Source organism: Petromyzon marinus, chromosome 5, assembly GCF_048934315.1.
Source record: "Petromyzon marinus isolate PM22_M1 ecotype Great Lakes invasive population chromosome 5, UKy_Petmar_22M1.pri1.0, whole genome shotgun sequence".
In the NCBI taxonomy this organism is placed as follows: domain Eukaryota; kingdom Metazoa; phylum Chordata; class Hyperoartia; order Petromyzontiformes; family Petromyzontidae; genus Petromyzon; species Petromyzon marinus.
This window is the reverse complement of record NC_133671.1, coordinates 11,041,778-11,060,958: the sequence shown is the minus strand read 5'-3', so window position 1 is coordinate 11,060,958 and position 19,181 is coordinate 11,041,778. Positions and strand designations below refer to the sequence as shown.

The following is a 19,181-nucleotide window of genomic DNA, read 5'->3' as shown; positions in this document are numbered from 1 at the left end:
TGAGTCGAGAGATTTCATGAATGCTTTAAAAAGTACTATATTGCCCAGATAACTGATGTAATGTTATTGCCATAACTTTTGACTTAAAGCTTTCGTGACTGCTCTCCGTGGTGCTAACGTTAAAAAAACGCCACTTTTTTCAAATTTTCTTGTTGTGGTTTTCACACCTGATGATGATTGCTTGTGTTTCAGTCGAAACGTCGTGAGAATTTTATTGTTTTACATTTTTATTATTTTATTGTTTCCCTTCTACGTGACTTTACCGAAAGAACCAAGAATATTATTACCATAATTAGGAAAATGAAAATAATGTAAGTTCATTATACAAAGTGAATTTTATATTGCATTGAAATAAACTAACATTGATGTAACTTGAGTCCACATTGACGCTTTCTTTAAACTAGTCATAAACCAAGACAATAGATTGAAATGTATGTGCGGCTATTACCACAGCCCAAGCAATGTAATTACTACACAATATATGCATTTAATGTACATGCAAGGATTATGATATTCTGATATCAGGGTCTTCTGATATCAGGGTCGTAGACAAGTTTTATAAACGACCAGAGCAGATTGCAAATGATTAAGTCCATATGCTTTTTTTCTGAATGGAGCATTTCCCATACTGCTAATCATCCCACTGCATAATACATTATAAAGACAAGCCTTTAAAGTGTATAGATTGTTTGGTAAAGGTAGTTATTCTCGAGAGGTTTTTAAGGCTGGTATGCACACATTTAAGTGTTCATCTCTGTATTATATTTGCAACAGCTTTGTCTCTCCAGGGCTCAATCAGATTTAGTTAGAGGCCTCAGCCATTTTCAGATACCACTTCCCACTGAATTTGTATATGTTCATCTGTATTATGCACAGTTTAACAACTGCCTCATAACCACTCCAAATAAACACTCACCACAGACATGCACGCACACAGTATCATTTTGTGATATATTACTTGGTCAACTATTCAGCGGTGGGCAGTGTGGTGCCACAGTCTCAAAGCAACTCTGCAAGCGCCGCGACCCCCCCCCCCCCCGGCCTCCACACTGAGCGCAACACACTGCAGCTTGGTCGGGGTTGACGTGGGCCACTAACAGGCCACGGACCGCGTGCTGCACAATGCGAGTGGAGCTGGGATGGGCCTGCTGGGGAGGGTCACCCGTGAGGTCTGCCTCAGACATCAGGTGCGTAACCAGAAGTTATATTTGTCGAGCATATTATGCCACGAGTGTATTGCAGGGACCGACCTCCTGGAAAAGTTGCGGCTCAACGTGCGGCCCTGCCAGCAATGTGCCACCATGGAGGGCAGCGGGGAGCGGATTCCGTTCTTGGGACAGGAGCCAGATCGCCTCCATTTCAAGCCCGCGGCCGCTATCCTGGTGTGCCCCTGCATGACGCGCTATGGGTACCCTGGGCAGATTTAGCCGAGGTGGAGGCCAATCAGCTGTGAGGGTTACGACATGAGTACGCCAACGTGTTTAGTGAGCACGATTCGGATGTTGGCTGGACGGACCTCGTCAAGCACTAAATTGACAAAGGTGCAGCCCGACCCATTAAACTCCCTGCATACCAAGGGAGCGCACCCGAACGGCCCCAGATCAATGAGGCGGTCACGGATATGCTCCGCGATAACATAATCCAGCCCTCATCGAGCCCTGGTCTGCCCCGGTTGTGCTGGTGATAAAAAAGAATGGGTCGACACGATTCTGTGTTGATTTTCGGAAGCTGAATGCAGTTACTCTCGCATCAATGACACCTTTGAAAGCCTCGCGGGGGCACGTTATTTCCCCACCTGAGATCTGGCATCCAGGTACTGGCAGGTGGAGATGGCGGAGGAGGATCGGTCAAAGACCACGTTTGAGTTCCGAGTACTTCTGTTCGGACTCACTAACGCACCTACGACGTTCCAGCGGTTGATGGAGTTGGTGATGCCGAGCTTGCAGAGAGAACAGTGCGTGATTTATCTGGATGACATGATAGTATTCAGTAGGTCACTGTCTGAACACTGGTCCAGGTTGCGGGAGGTGTTCCAACGACTGCGAGCAGCTCATCTCAAGCTCAAACCGTATAAGTGTTATACTGCGCAGCGCAAGGTGGCATACCCCGGACACCATGTCAGTGAGGCAGGGGTGCGTACCAACCCGGAAAAGGTACGTGCCATAGTGTAATGGCTGCAGCCGAGGAACCTGATGGAGATACGGTTATTTCTGCAGCTAGCCACTTATTACAGTCGATTTGGGAAGGGATTCAGTGAGATTGCACGTCCCCTAATCCAACTCACTTCCCCTAAGAACCCTTAGCATTGGACAGAGGCCTGGCAGACGACCGTCACCACCCTCAAGGACCACCTCACCCATACCCCCACCCTGGCTTTCCCTGACTTTTTTGCAGATTTTATCTTGGACACTGACGCCTGCAGCAGTGGGTTGGGCACCGTGTTGTCACAGGTGCAGGATGGGGCAGAGCGGGTCATCACATACGCCAGCCGGACCTTGAGCAGGGCCGAAATGAACTATTGCGTGACCCGTCAGGAACTGTATGCCGTGATTTTTGCTTGCAAGCAGTTCCAGCCGTATCTGTATGGCCAGAGATGTTGCGTGCGCACTGACTATTATGCTCTGCAGTTCCTCCTCACTTTCAAGGAACCACGGGGGCAGATGGCCCGTTGGCTGACGCAGCTGCAGGAAAATAAGCTACAGATCGATTACAGGGCTGGATGGACGCACGCAAACGCATACGCTTTGTCCAGGCAACCCGCGGTGTGCCCCGAGACACAGGCTGAGGAGGCCTGCCCATGTTTTACGGGGGGGGGGGGGGGGCGCTACCAACAGGTGGCGGCCCCCCTGGGGGGCCCTGAGACTAACCCCCCTCTGTTCAGAGAGATCACCGTATGTGTCACAGAGGTCCCTGCTGAAGGACCCGGGGGCCAGTGGGGCTGCCGGGCAGGCACGGATCCTGCACCCATGGGCCCGATGGGATGCTCTGACCAACCCGGCGGGATCCAAGAAGATGTCGGCTGTGTGTTCCCTGGCCTGGACAATGAACAGCTGCGACAGGCACAGTGGCGGGACCCGGACCTGGCGGTGGTGGAGGCGGCCCTACAGGAGGAAAAGGTCACCGTACACGGAGCCTGGAGTGGGTTGTACTCCCGGTTGTGTGTGAAGGATGGAGTGGTGTGGGAACTATCTGAGGCAAGGCAGCCAGGGTGCATCTGTGTTCCTGCCCGGGTGTGGCCCCAGCTGCTGCAGCTGGTGCATGAACACCTGCTCGGGGGCCATGATGGGGAACAGCGAACTCGGGAGACCCTGCGTCACCAGTATCTCTGGCCCAAACTGATCCGAAATGTGGGGGCCTGGGTACAGGGCTGCCACGCTTGTCAACAGTGTGGGCAGAAACTGGAGCAGTATCAGCTGCCCCTGAGGCCGTATCACATCAGCCGGGCGAACCAGTTGGTTGGGGTCGACATACAGGGGCCATTCCCACGGTCCCACCGTGGCAACCGGTACATATTCGTGGCTATGGAGTATTTTACGCGCTATCCAGTGGCAGTGGGCATCCCCGATAAGATGGCCCTTGTGGTCACCCGGGCGTTTGTTGAGCATTACGTGCTCAAACATGGAAAACCCCCGAAGGAGTCATTACCGACCAGGGTAGTGAGTTCAAGGCAGAGCTATTTTCCAGGTGTTCAGGATCCAGAAGGACCGAACCACGGCGTACCACCCCCAAGCAAATAGTATGGTGGAACGCGTGAACCAGACCTTGGCCGGAAAGTTCAAACATATGGCGTCTGCCAATCAGCAGGATTGGGACGAACACCTCCCCTATGCCCTGTTTGCCTACACCACCACAGTACACAGGTCTACTGGACAGATCCCGTTCCTCATGATGTTTGGTCATGAGTCTCGCCTACTGGCAGATCTGTTGTTCGGCATTCTCCTGCCACAACCGTAGGAGGAAAGCCAGCCCGTGGAGCACCTGATGGGGACCCTGCAAGTAGCCCGTGGTCAGGCCGACCACCAGGGGGAGGCCGCAGGGCGCCCCTTCTAATCGGCAGGCTCTAAGGTATGGCTGCATACCCTGCCTTAGGGGCTTGACAGGTGGGGAAGCTGTCCACCTACTGGCGAGGACCCTGGACGGTGCTGATCTAAGGCGGGGAGAGGGGTGGTTAACGTCCGCCGATTGAAATGCATGAAAGCAGACCCAGCTGGGCAGGCACCCGCCTCTCGGGTGCCCTGAAACCCCGAAACCCCCACACAACCCATTCCCCCCATACCCGATGGCCTCACGCCATACATGGGACCTGCTGGGCCCGAGTTCCCAGCAGACCCCAGCCCAGCAAGGAGGCGATGAGTGCAGCGGCACCTAAACCCCTCTGCCCCTGATTTTGTTCCCCAGCCAGCTGACGCCGGAGGGCAGGAGGAGCCTCTGGAATGGAAACGGAGACCACCACTGGGGCCTCGAAAAGCTGAGCCACCACCCACGAAACCAGCGATGAGAGCCGGGCAGGTCCCGTGGACTCCGCGGCGCTACCTGGTTGGAGCGACCCAGGCGACGTGCTCCAGTCAGCCCGGGACGGGGACGGGCACCTTGGGGGGCTATGTGGTGCCACGGCCTTGAAGCAACTCTGCAAGCCCAGCGACCCCAACTGGCCCCCACACTGAGCACACACACGCAGCGCTCACACGTATTGTCCTGGCAGGGGATTGTCTGGCACAACGGCATTTAATCCGAAAAGTCCTTAGGAGGAAAGTGAGAAGGGCAGATCATAAGATCATGGGATCGCAGTGCCACGACCTACCCTGACCCCCATACCAAATACACACTCACAAGGTGTGTATTCGCTAGTCGGGCATCATTCCGGATTAACAAGGGTGAGTAATAATTTATGAATACGGACGGCCAGACAATGAGTCGCAGAAGCAGCAGCAGCAATGCTCCATGTAAAGACAAAAAAAAACTGTGGTAATCACAGGTAGGCGTACGATTGGCCGCGTGGCACAACACGACCCCGGGCTTTTGAAGTCAGGGGGATAAAAGGGGAGCCTGGGGCTGTTCAAGGGAGATCTTTTCTTCAACATCTGGGCTGCCAAGACCCACCCCCCCCTGCCGTCCTGCCTTCTCGAGCCACTCGCAGCATCCGTGTGGCGCCAGCGAGTGCCGCCACGAGGCAGTGATAGGCAAAGTTTTTTCGTCCTCTTCCATCCGACTCTCACAGCATCCGTGCGACGCCGTGAGTACAGCTACGAGGTACGTGGTAGGGCGTTTGAGTATCTGGGGACTGAGGCAGCAGTAGGCTAGGTTCTTCTCGCTAAATATTCCCCCCCGGGTAGTGCGGGGTTTGCGCTGAGAATAAAAGTGAGCACAGACCATAGTTGTGGTGTCTGTGATTTCTGTGTGGAGCGACTGCGTGGGGGAACGTGCGTTAAGAGTGAACATGGGACCGCAGCGTGCACATGAAGGTGTGAGCGCGTGCATGCCCCTGTGTTAGCGATAGCTGCGGGGTGCACAGGTGTGTGGTTTAACTGCGTGCGGCTACGAGCCAGCGGCATGAGTATGTCCCTCAGAGAGTGCGCTAGCATGGAGGGGGGGGCCCATCACTCGGTCGGCGGGGGTCCGGCTGGAACCAACCGACGCGGTGGAGGAGGGAGCGGAACGGGCGGACGTCGCGCCCCACCTGCCTAGCGAGGGCGGGGGGGTGGACGTCGGGCCCCACAGCAGGTTTGGCTTAAAAGGTGCCACAATATAATGAAAGATAATCCAACGGTCAATAAAGTAATGTATTAACCTACAGCTGGCAGCGGATGTGCTGTTCTTTGGCCTTACTATAAGTGATTTAGAGTTTTTTCCACGTACAGTGTGGCACTAGGAGGCATTCGTTGGGCGTGATTTAAAAAAAAAAACAAGGTTATGCACGTGCCCTCACAAACTGCGTGACTGGACTCCAGCGTTTTGATGGCAGACATTTTCTACACGAGAGCCGTTTTTGGGTTTTAGCACTCCACTGTGTATCCACCTGCAAAAAAATATGTTGGTGATATTTTGTGGATACTTTAAACACGCGTTTTCAGCGTTAGGCGTTGGGAAATGCACCAGGGGCAGCTTTGACCAATAGCAAAAAACAAACATTACTTGCATACAGATTATGTGCAATGCTGTATGATTTAATGTCCTCCTTTGTATGTAACAGTATCTTAATAAAAATCAATTTTGCAAGAATACCTGTTCAACAATGACAAACTACTTTAATTATTTTCAAAGTTTCACTTTTACCCGTTTTTATTTGGTAGATACATGTACTCTTTGGTGGTGACAACATCTATCTGTATTCCCTGAGTCTGCATATGCAAGATGGCAATTAAATGGATTCCTCATTAAAAGAAAAGTAATTATTTTTAGGGTCGATACAATACAAACAGCTGGTGATGAAACTTTAAAATGAGTAATATGGGATGTTCAAGAGCTTAAAAGTACAGAACAATACGATATGTGATCAACCTAAAAATATGGTACTGAAATAATTATGTGCTCAAATGGCATTGCTGCAAAACATTCATAAACTGAAGAATGTGGAATGGTGGCATATTATCACACTGTTGAGGGTTCATTTACCATTTTGCCGAGGTTTATTCCATTACATATTTGAAGTGCAGATCCCTGAGCATAATTGTGGTATTTCTCACACTTTGTAATTGCATAATAAACTCTATATTACTCTTTGGTTCTTTCGGTAAAGTCACGTAGATATAAATAAAATAAAATAAAACAAATCACGACGTTTCGATCGCAACACAAGCAATCTTCATCAGGTGGGACAACCACAGCAGTCACGAAAGCTTCAAATCAAGAGTAAACTCTATTTTTTTCAGAAATACTTTTGCATGCATTTGTTTTGCAAGATTGTATTCCTTTATGTTGTCACCATGCCACATTTTCAACCAATAACTCCGTTTCTTATCCTGATTTGTTTAAAAGTATTTCACTTGTAATTCACTTTCTTATATTAAATATACCTATGTCATAATGTTATCGGATATGTAATACACTGGAATATAGCAGGAATGCAAAATGAGCACCATGAATGCATGATATTGATCCAACTGTTAAGTTATACAACTTAAACGTAAAAAACATATACTTTGACATAGTTTATCGTGATGAATGTCAACAAAGAAGTGGCATAGGTAAAATGCATTGGGTAGATGGTACACAGTCTTTATTTTTATGTTGTGTTCTGTCACTCGGCTCGGCTTCTCAACCTTAATCCTTTTCAAATGCATCATCAGCCATGATAAATCCACTGCTCAATGATAACCTTCCCAAGCTGTCACCATGTCTAACGATCCTGCGATTTAACAATCTGATTTAGCCTTAGCACCTACATACATGCTGATTCGATTGCTTCATTTGTTAGATGGACGTGCACACGGATGCATTTCTATTTTAAACTATTAAAATTAACTATTTTTAATTTATTTTACCAGGTAAGGCCCACTGAGCAATATATATATATTTTTCAGAAGCAACCTGGCTACAAAAGATGGCTCACCAAAGTGGCTTACAATGTGGAAGTATATAGCAGCCAAATACTCTTAACACATGCATCGAAATGTGGAGGGAAAAATCAGGGGACCCGGATAAATATCTACGCACCCACGAGGAGAAATTGTAAACTCCAAATATACTGGCGTCAGGGTCAGATTCGAACCCACGACATCCTATGAGGTAGTTAGCATTTCTTGCTTGTCACTTCCATCGCTGTCTCAATGATGTGACAATATCTTTACATATTCCTGCTGAAATCTCGTTTATTCTCTTCCAGCGGGATAAACTCTGCAAATTATCCATGTTTTCATAATTTTCCATCTTCAAGAAGGCAATCAACCCTCGTTTGCATGGTCGTCAATCAAACCCCCCAAGTCCTTCTCAAACATAGCACTTAAAATGGCAGTAATTACACACTATGTTCTCTTATGCACTGGATGTCCACGAGCAATAACAACAGCTCTTTCCCTAGTGAATAGGTTATTATATTTTTACTCACTGAGAAATATAGTCTCTCAAGACAAACAATGCTCTGGTATGATTTTGGCTGCTTCATTAGATGCTATAGTTTTTTTTAATATTTATATTGCTCTGGATATGTTCTATTTACAGTATCATGTGTCTTGATGGACATGCCAAGGGTTGAAATTAGCTTTTAATGATATTACCATAGCTTTTTGTATACGTTTGTGAACATTCGAATTTGTAGATATCTCAAAGCCTAGCAACTTACTAAACCAAGGTAACGCCAGCTTCGGCATTGGCATTATTCTCACAAAATGTGGTAGTAGCGTGAGCCAATACTGTACCTGCCTGGACCACAACCATACCCGGACACACATTAAGCACTTGTAAGAATGGCGCTTGGTTGGGGCAAAGGACCGTCTAGGCGTCTACTAGCGGCAATCCATGGGTCGCCGTATTCGACGGAGTCAGGACACCCACCTTCGGATCAACCTTTCCCAACTGTTTGCGATAGCATAACGGTACAAGCATCTGTGAGCCTGGCGGGATCTCCACCGAGTCCGTAACAAGTGCTTGGACCTTGACACACGTAGCCGTATTCACATGGGAAGACGCCAAAAAAAACAACTTGCGACCCAATAGCATTTCCACACAACCCTGATCGACCAGGATCTTAACAGGCATTTTTTTTTATCGGTACCCAAAAGGCAGGGCACTGCCAGCGTTCTTGAGATTCGTATGGGCTTGACCAAAGCGACCTCGCCAATTTGGTACGGGCCTCCACTTGTCCAACGATGCCCATGCTCCCACCGTTCACCGCGACACAAGCATTTACGACATCGGAAATAATGGTGGCTGAGGCTCCGGTGTCCACCAAGACATGAACCTTAACACCCTGAATAGAACCAGATACCGCCGAGGAACCTGCAGCTGCCGCGACCACCCAACGCGACAATTTCCTCCACTCCATCCCCTAGCTAGGCCACCCATGCGCAACAGGATTTCACTGTCCGGTGTCAATGTGTGCGTCATGCTGAGTGGAGATGACCCCTGAATCCTTAGATGTCTGAGATTGAAAAATGGGCCGGGTGTCTGATGTGTCTCGATTCGCCTGTTGGGGTTGAGATGTAGCCGTCTGTAGAGCAGTGGGTGCTGAAGTTGTGGTCGCTGCCCAAGGACGGTTCTGACATCCTCGTGCGAAGTGCCCCGGCTGGCCGCAGCGAAAGCCGGTAAGTGAGGGCCTCCGCGCCATCCAATATTCTTGCTAACGCGGTCTCCAGCTCCACTTACGCCGTGCAGCATCCCCTCTACTCTGATTCCACACCAGGAACGCAGCAGCGACATCCACCTCCGAAGTCGCATCATCAGGCGGAGGCACCACGACTTTCCATGGCGACCACCCCTTCGGTTCCCCATCTTGGCTGTGGTCCCCTGTCCACACCGCTATTTGAGCCCATCGCTGCAGATTCTCGTGGGCCTGAAGACACCTGGTGGCCCACAGGGACGTCTGTACGTCTTTGTCACACACAGGTAAAAACACACCAATTTCTCATGCCAGTCCCAACATCCTTTCCATGACGAGCGAGTCGAGGGCTTCAGTATCCACTCCGCGGTAAGCTGCTCCCGCCAGCGCCAAACAGCACGCTGCAGTAGGCGTCTCGGCCTCCCCTCGCCTCCTCTGAAGAAACTTCCTGCGTGTGTAGGAAGGCGGCTCATACACGTCCGCTATCTCAGCACAAGCACTTTTAACTGTAGCCTTCTTAGCTGCGGGAATAGCCCTGAAGACAGCAAGAGCGTTGTCGTCCAAAACAGTCGGCAGAGCAATTAGTGCCTCATCTTCCGTCCAATGTAGTTTGTGATAAACTACCTCAGGGCGTGACAACCCTGCCTTACACGATTCCCAGGCACAGCTGGCCCGGCTGTCAGTACCTGGTAAGGGCCCATCCCAGGGTTACGTGGTTTTCTCACTGCCTTGTTTGTGTCTCGGGAGAGTCAATGGCTAAGGGAGTAAACTCCTACAGAAAATCAGGAGTAGGGCCCCTCAGGTGGTTTTGTAATGCACTGCGGCACATTCCCGGCAGCCCCTGCAGCCAAACTGGTACCAAACGTCGTGCTACGCACTCTTTTGGACATCACCAGCAAGGCCGAAGGGGGGATCCTGACGCATGGGCAACCCAGGATTTCCAAAATAACCTGCCCAGGCTTTGCGCCAACAAGAGGTGCAAAAATAGGGAGAGGACACTCCTCGGCCACCTAATCGTGGCCAAGAAACACAAATGGCAGCAGTCACGGGTTATAAGCTCATTTTAGATTGGCGTAAAAAATGGGTGCCACGGGTTGCCATCGTCGGTGGGAGGGGTCATTGCACCCCAATGGATAGCTACCGCCCGCCTCAAGCTGGGCAGCCCCCTGCCAATAAGGTGCTTTCCCGCCACAGCTCACCTGCTCCAATGGGTGCTTTGAGCTTATGGTTCATCACCAGACAAGTGGGCTGCAACACCTGCACCAGACAAAAGCAAAACAAAACGAAATAAGGTTCCAGCCCTTCATTTTGCAAGCTGGAATGTACGTGCAATGTGTTCTGGACTCTCTGAAGATCTATTGCAGATTGGAGACATCCGCAAGACTGCAGTTATCGACAAGGAGCTGGCGAGACTCCATGTGGATATTGCAGCACTGCAGGAGACCCGACTTGCTGGCAGTGGCTCACTACAAGAGAGTGACTACACTTTCTACTGGCAAGGAAAACAGCAGAATGAACCAAGGCAACACTGTGTTGGGTTCGCCATCAAAAACACACTCCTTGGCATGATAGAACCACCGACTGCAGGCTCCGAGCGGATTCTGCTCATGAGACTGCTCACTGCTTCTGGCCATGTAAACCTACGCCCCTACACTCTACTCATCTACGGAGATTCATGATCAGTTCTATGAAGAGCTTCACAATATTATTCGCAAAATCCCCAGCTATGAGCGGATTCTGCTCATGAGACTGCTCACTGCTTCTGGCCATGTAAACCTACGCCCCTACACACAGCCAATCACTCAATGTGGTCTCACTGCCCTCACTCGGCTACGCCGCTGGCTCGTGGTGTGATGATGATGGCGATGGAAACCCCGCAGGAGATCTTCCATGTGGTCGGATGACGGAGAAAGATGTCGCGAAGCAGCGATGCAGCCAGGACACAGAATTTACACACGAACCCCGAGCCCCGGGTGCGCTCCCCCTTATATCCCCCCAGGCATGGCTAGGCCCCGCCTCCGGCCACGCCCTCTCGTGGAACCTTCGAGCAGGTTCCCGGAGTATCTCGGATAACCCCACCTGTTACCTTTGCCCCAGATACCTCTCCCTCTCCAATTGCATGTTCCCTTAACTGTGCCCGTACCTGTGCTTCCCTTTCCCAGCCAGCAGGTGTCACCATGTCATTACACATGCATACAACAAAAATACATGCTTAAAACAAACTATAGCTATAGGATTACAAATTACAGAAAAGTTGTGTTCAACGAAATTGTAGATGTAACCAAAGGCAATTTCTAATTAAAAATAAAATATGAATAAATGTTTCCTCTGGGGTAGGGCACTTAGTTCCCACCTCACTGTACTTGATAGAATTAAACAATAAAACTGATCATCCAGCACTCACTGATTTGTATCAGTCACATGCTCACTAGCAATTAACTGTCTATGTATCACTTTTCTATCGCTACTACCATGGTTACTGATTGTTTATATCATCCACACTACATTCAACCACCACACTGCAGGTCAAAACACTTCTCGGCCGCCTTCTTTTCTTAAATTGATCTACTTTAGAATGTCCTCCTATCACTTAATTCCCCAAGTTTGCATAACTTTTCTCAATTAATAATGACATTAACACGTACCCATTGCAACTCTCAGTGCTTTTAACACGCAGGCATTCGTGACAATTATTAAGATTCACAATTGATGATTGGGTCAGATTGTGTAAGTAACATGTGTGTGGTACACCCTCCTCCACCCGACATAGCCGATAAATAAAGTTGTCACGTGAACCAGTGCGCCAGTGTATTACTGATGTAGCACACCAGTGTGCCGGATAAAATTCCACAACATTTAACAATTGGGTATGACCGTTTCGCTGGTAGATGCAACCAGCATCATCAGGCAGTTGTCAGAATTGCCAGAATTGTCCTGCAACAGGTGTGCCAAAGCAGTAATAAATTGCGATGTTTATTCACGCAACAACTTTATTAATTTACTGTAAAAACCTTAAATATCAGCATAAAGTTGTAATTCACCTCATGGGGAGATTTATTCTTACGCTTTATGATAAATTTGGGACAAAATGGGCGAATGTATGCAAACAAAACACAAGCAAGTATTACTTCAATAATTTCAATATGTAACACAATTTTTGTTCCTGGGGAGTAAGTTTTATTTCCTAATTGCTTATGCCTAAAAAGTATAGAAAATGGCTATTATTCCCCACAAGTTTTGCTTTTGTGACCAGAACAGTGATATTTTGAAATTTGCCTATTTTCAATGAGAAAACAGACGAATTTTGTATTTCCGTTCACATAAAGTGAGAAAAAACATGTGACTCAAAATGAACGTGTATTTATACTAAAGTAATACAAAAATGACTACAAAATATTTAGAAATGAGTAGTTTTTCGAGATTTACGATTATACTGTAAATCAATTTCACGGATCAGCCCACAAATGTAGTCTCCCATCATATTCTCATTATACTGTCCTTGGTAGCAGCGTTCAAAGTCCAGTATATCCTGGTAGAAGCGCTCGCCTTGCTCCTCCAAGTACGCTCCCATGTTCTCCTTCAGTTTATCAAGATGAGCATCAAGGATATGGACTTTGAAGACATCCTATAGCCCATTGTGCTGCAGTTCTCCACCAGTCTCAACCAGCTCCACGTAGTTTTCGACCATGTGATTGGCCAGGAAGCCATGAACCACTGCGACAAAGCTGTTTCAAGCCGCTTTCTCCTTACTAGTGAGCTTCTTGGGGAATTCATTGCACTCCAGGATCTTCTTTATCTATGGTCCGACAAAGACACCGGCTTTGACCTTTGCCTCAGACAGTCTTGATGGTACTTGAAGGCTGCCGACTCCTTATCTACAGCTCTTACAAATTTTCATGAGGCCCAATTTTATGTGCAGTGGTGGCATCAGCACCTTTCGGGGGTCCACCAGTTGCTCTCACTTGACATTGTTCCTCCCCACAGAAAACTCGGTCCGCTGTGGCCAGTCCCGCCTGCGGTAGTGCGCCTTGTTGTCCCTGCTGTCCCAAAAGCAAAGATAGCAGGAAAACTTGCTAAAACCGCCTTAGAGACCCATCAGGAATGCCACCATTTTGAAGTCTCCGATGACCTCACAGCCATACTCATCATATTTCAAGGCGTCCAGCAAGGTCTTGATGCTGTTGTAATTCTCTTTGAGGTGCACCGAGTGAGCCAGGGGAAGAGACGGGTACTTGTTACCATTATGGAGCAGCATGGCTTTGAGGCTCCTGCATGAGCTGTCAATGAAGAGGCGCCACTCATTATGGTTACAGGCGATTCCGATTGCCTCGAACAGACTTGGTCACATTGTGGCAGAAGCAGAGCCCATCTTGATGGGTGAAGAAGCTGTAAAAAGGTTGGTGACGCTTCCTCTGATCTGTGACTTGCACACTTTCATCCAACAAGTTCCACTGCTTGAGCGTAGACGTCAAAATCTCGGCATTGGGGTTGGTGAGACCAGGATCTCTGATCAAGTCGTTGATGTCTTTTTGGTTGGAGTAGTATGAGGTTTTCTCCTCAGCTCCTCCTCTGAAATTGTCATTTGGATCTACATCTTCCTTGCTCTCTGACTTGCTGCTTTCTTCAAAAAACGGCTGCTCTCTCTCCGGAGGAGTGGGTACGGGGAGCTCGTGGTGATGAATGAAGGACGGTCCAATTACGTGATAGAAGGTGCATTCTTGCCAGTATAATGGTTGGAAGGGTCCACCATGCAGAAGTAGCAATTGGTTGAGGGGTCAGTGAGTTCCCACGAAATTCTTGGGATAGCAAACTTCATGGAACTCTTTTCCCCTCTGTACCATCCTACAAAAATAAATTTATTTCACCCATGACTAACGTGTAAGAGATTCTCGCAACATTTTTCATGAATGAAATATTTTTTCAATAACATTTAAAATTGTAAAACATTTTAAAATTAAAAACTTGTACAATTAAAAAGATTTCGAACAAATTTTATAACAAAATTCAGAGCAATAATTGTCCATCTTACCTTCCAGAGTTTTTTTGCTTTGCTCGCAGGTGAAATGAGGCGCACTGGGTTTGTTTTCCCATGTTTTCATGGAGAAATTTGAATCGGACGCCATCCAGACTTCCACCCTCAGACTTTCCCTGTGGAAGAGATATGTGGATGACACTTTCGTCATTTGGCCACATGGCCTCCCAGTTCTGAACATTTTCCTACACCACATCAATTCCAGACATCCCGCCATCAAATTCACCATGGAAGTGGAGAAAGATGACAAGCTACCATTCTTGGATGTTCTGTTTGAGAGGAGACCTGATGGCTCATTGGGGCATTCTGTCGACAGGAAACCCACCCACACAGATTCCTACTTGAAACCTGATTCCCACCACCACCCAGCTCAAAATAATTATCTCATCAAAACTTTATACCATAGGGCTCATTGCATTTCGGACCAACAACACCAGACCAAAAGGAATGGATACTCTGACCGTACCATCCGCCAAGCTGTCTCTCCCTCCATACAGAAACAACCACTTGATACTCCGGTCAAAACCATCACACTACCATATATAGCAGGCGTTACTAAAAAGATTTCCAAAATTCAAACAAACACAAGATCCAGGTCCGGTTCAATACAGTACACAAAATTCGTGATCTGATCCCATCCGTGAAGGATGTCATTCCAGACTTACAGTACCCCGGGGTTTACAAATTGAGTTGTACCTGCAGTGATTGCTATATCGGGGAGACGAAGCGACATGTCTCTGACCGAATTCACGAGCACAAATCAGATTTGAAACACGGCAGAACGAATTCTTCTGCCGTAGCTGATCACTGTTATAACGCTGTGGGTGATCACGATATAATTTTCTCCAATACTAAGGTTCTTTGCAAACCCACGGGTTTTTATCAGAGATTTGTTCACGAGGCAATTCAGATTTACAAACACAGACACAATTTCAACCGAGAAGATGGTTTCAAATTAAGCAACCATTGGAAAGATGTTCTAAATCTAAGCAAACATTAAACTAATTTTCAATGGTACAGTATATTTTTTCAAGTAGTGGTACCCCAAACTTTTGCAGCTTCCCTTTTCTTCCCTTTTCACACCTCCCCCCCTCGCCGACCTGCACATGTTCACCCCCTCTACACTGTTCAAGTCTGCCAATTAAATGCTATTGTTTATGCTAATTCCTTTGTCAAGGCACCTTGATTCCTCTCACACAGCTTAAAAGTCGCGGTCTGAGCTTAGCTGTGTTCACTCCAGCGCTGTCCTCGAGACAGTCTGGTCCCTTCACCTGATGAAGGCCGCTTGTGTTGTGGCCGAAACGTCGTGATTTTTGTTGTTTTATTTTTTTTACCTACGTGACTTTACCGAAAAGAACCAAGGAGCACTGGGTTTGTCTTCATCCCCGACAGGGATTCCGAAATATGCCTTGTAGACCTCACACATCTTAGCAGATGTTTCCACAAGTAATTTTTTCACTCTTGTCTTGATTACTACAGCCAGTACATACTGCTATAGAATTAGTATAGCTACCACTACAGCCAGTACATTATGCTATAACGTTAGTATAGCTACTACAACAGCCAGTACATACTGCTATAGAGTTAGTATAGCTACTACTACAGCCACTACTTACTGCTATAGAGTTAGTTTAGCTACTAATACAGCCAGGACGTACTGCTATAGAGTTAGTATAGCTACTACGACAGCCAGTACGTACTGCTATAGAGTTAGTATAGCTACTACTACATCCAGTACATTCTACTGTAGTGATAGTAGCTACTACTACAGCCAGTACATATTTCTGTAGAGTTAGTATAGCTACAACTATTGCCAGTACACACTGCTATAGAGTTAGGATAGCTACTACTACAGCCAGTACATACTACTGTAGTGATAGTAGCTACTACTACAGCCAGTACATACAACTGTAGTGATAGTACCTACTACTATAGCCAGTACATACTACTGTAGTGATAGTAGCTACTACGAACAGCCAGTACACACTGCTATAGGGTTAGTATAGCTACTACTACAGCCAATACACACTGCTTTAGAGTCCATATAGCTACGACTACAGCTAGTACGTACTGCTACAGAGTTAGTATAGCTACTACTACAGCCAATACATACTATTGTAGTGATAGTAGCTACTACTAGGGCCAGTACTTTCTACTGTAGTGATAGTAGCTACTACTACGACCAGTACACACTGCTATAGCGTTAGTATAGCTACTACTACAGCCAATACACACTGCTTTAGAGTCCATATAGCTACGACTACAGCTAGTACGTACTGCTATAGAGTTAGTATAGCTACTATGGCTAGTATGCACTGTTATAGAGTTAGTATAGGTACTACTACAGTGCAGTACACACTGCTATCGAGTTAGTATAGGTACTACTACAGGGCAGTACACACTGCTATAGAGATAGTATAGCTACTGCTACAGCCAGTAAAAACTGCAATAGAGTTAGTATAGCTACTACTACAGCCAGTACACATTGCTATAGAGTTAGTATAGCTATTTCTACAGCCAGTATATACTATTGTAGTGATAGTAGCTACTACTACAGCCAGTACACACCACTTTAGTAATAGTAGCTACGACTACAGCCAGTACGTACTGCAATAGAGTTAGTATAGCTACTACTACTATGGCCACTATGCACTGTTATAGAGTTAGTACAGATACTACTAGGCCAATACGCACTGCTATCGAGTTAGTTTAGCTACTACTACAGCCAGTGCACATGGCTATAGAGTTAGCATAGCTACTACAGCCAGTCCATACTGCTATAGAGTTAGTATAGCTACAACTACAGCCAGTACATATGGCTATAGAGTTAGTATAGCTACTACTACAGCCAGTAGAGTTAGTAGATACTGCTAGAGAGTCTGCAGATACTTCTACTATAGTCTGTAGATACTACTACTGTAGTGCAGGTTGGGAGATGGTGTGGGGGGGGGGGTAGCAGCCTAGCCCCAACTGGCCAAGGCGCCACCTCGACCGGCTGGGCGGGCTAGGCGAGGCCGGGGGCTCTACACGGGACTAGGCCTCACCACGGCACTCTAAGTTAGTAGTTAACTGCTATAGAATCAATAGATGCTACTTTAGAGTCTGTAGATGCTACTGCAGAGTCGGAGATGCTACTGTAGGGTCAGTAGATATCGCTATAGAGTAAGCAGATTCTACCATAGAGTCTAGAGTTACTACTATATAGTTAGTAGTTACGACTATATAGTCGGTAGATACTACTATAGAGTCAATATATTACTAGCAGGAAGGACCCGGCGTTGCCCGGGCAAAAAAAGCAACAACAACCGCCATTCGCCACGAAGTAGCGGTGACGTCACCACGACGCTTGTGCCAGGCCATGTGCACCTTGAGGCCACGTGAAGTGTCGAACGCCCGCTGGCAGGAGGTCACGGGGCAGACCCAGGTGCCATGGGTCGACTGACGGAGAAGACTGAGATGACTGGCTGATGCACCACCTGTGCCCCCTACTGTGCCAACCTGATGTGCTTTAGCCACCCGGCGCTCTGCTCGTTGTTGTGAGCGTCGCTCCTCTGCCCTCCGTTGTAGTTGGAGGGCGACTGCCTCAAACTGCCCAGTAGCATCCTTCACGAGCCTCCTCCACAGAGGCCGATCTTGACACCGCTGGTACCAGTCATTGGCAAGTCCACTTAGCTCCACGTCCTCCCGTACCACATCACTCCATCTCTTCTCTAGCCCGTGCCATGCCCGCTTAGCCCTCTCGATCCGGCCGAACAAGAGCTGTTTCGGCATGCGGTGGCTGGGCATGCGGGCTACATGATCCAGCCAACGCAGCCTTGCCTGCCGGAGCTCACTGATGGAAACTTGCCCAGATCTTTCAAGGATTTGTGAGCTCACACAATCCAGCCTGGTTAAACCCAGGATGGATCGTAGGCAGGCTAGCGTAGAGAATGGAGGGAATGACCGTGGCCGAGAAGACCTGAAGCTTAGTGCAGAGTGACAGACCAGGTAGCTTCCACACACTTAGCTCCACGTCCTCCCGTACCACATCACTCCATCTCTTCTCTAGCCCGTGCCATGCCCGCTTAGCCCTCTCGATCCGGCCGAACAAGAGCTGTTTCGGCATGCGGTGGCTGGGCATGCGGGCTACATGATCCAGCCAACGCAGCCTTGCCTGCCGGAGCTCACTGATGGAAACTTGCCCAGATCTTTCAAGGATTTGTGAGCTCACACAATCCAGCCTGGTTAAACCCAGGATGGATCGTAGGCAGGCTAGCGTAGAGAATGGAGGGAATGACCGTGGCCGAGAAGACCTGAAGCTTAGTGCAGAGTGACAGACCAGGTAGCTTCCACACAGCGTTATGCAACCGATGAAAATATATTGCCGCTCGACTGATTCGGAGTGAGACCTCTGCTGTTAAACTGGAGCTGGTCATAAGCACACTGCCCAGGTATGGGAAACTCCCCACTCTCTCCACAACTGCCCCATCACCGATTGGGAGTTGTGGGGGTGGAGTGTTCAATGGTACAAAATACCCAAGTTACTGCTTGTCTATGCAAAGACGCCACATTCCTTGGTTCTAATAAGCATCATGAGGTAATAAACTTTGAGTTTGAAGACCCTCGCTAAGATGTCATGTCTGTCTGGTGGCATTTGGTTTGGATAAAGGTAAACCTGGATCTCCTTTAATTTGGGATTGCAAGTGAAGGTGATGAAGAGATGGGGCGTGCCATATTGGCTCATGTACGTCATAGCATCCTGAGTCTTCTCATGCATGTATCTTGGTGAAGCTGTGAAGGATGAAGTAAAAATAACTAATCAGCCCACATTGTGACCGTTTGCATCGGCATTGATGGCGTCCCAGAGATGAGCATACTGTTCACACACAGGCGGTTTAGATTCAGTTGAATGTAAAG

The 19,181-nt window shown here is 47.9% G+C and overlaps 1 protein-coding gene and 1 long non-coding RNA gene across 2 annotated transcripts in view; one reads left to right on the top strand and one right to left on the bottom strand.

Moving 5' to 3' along the window:
• The window catches only part of LOC116939053 (uncharacterized), a 70,062-nt gene extending 55,196 nt beyond the window's left edge, over nt 1-14,866 (bottom strand). The window contains exons 1-2 of the long non-coding RNA XR_012936161.1: nt 14,283-14,866; nt 10,453-10,510 (exon numbers count right to left, since the gene is read on the bottom strand). This is a non-coding gene — a long non-coding RNA (uncharacterized LOC116939053). The remainder of the gene's footprint in view (nt 1-10,452; nt 10,511-14,282) is intronic.
• The window catches only part of LOC116939052 (transmembrane protein 132D-like), a 586,990-nt gene that overhangs the window by 11,452 nt on the left and 556,357 nt on the right, over nt 1-19,181 (top strand). The gene's annotated exons all lie outside the window — the stretch shown is intronic.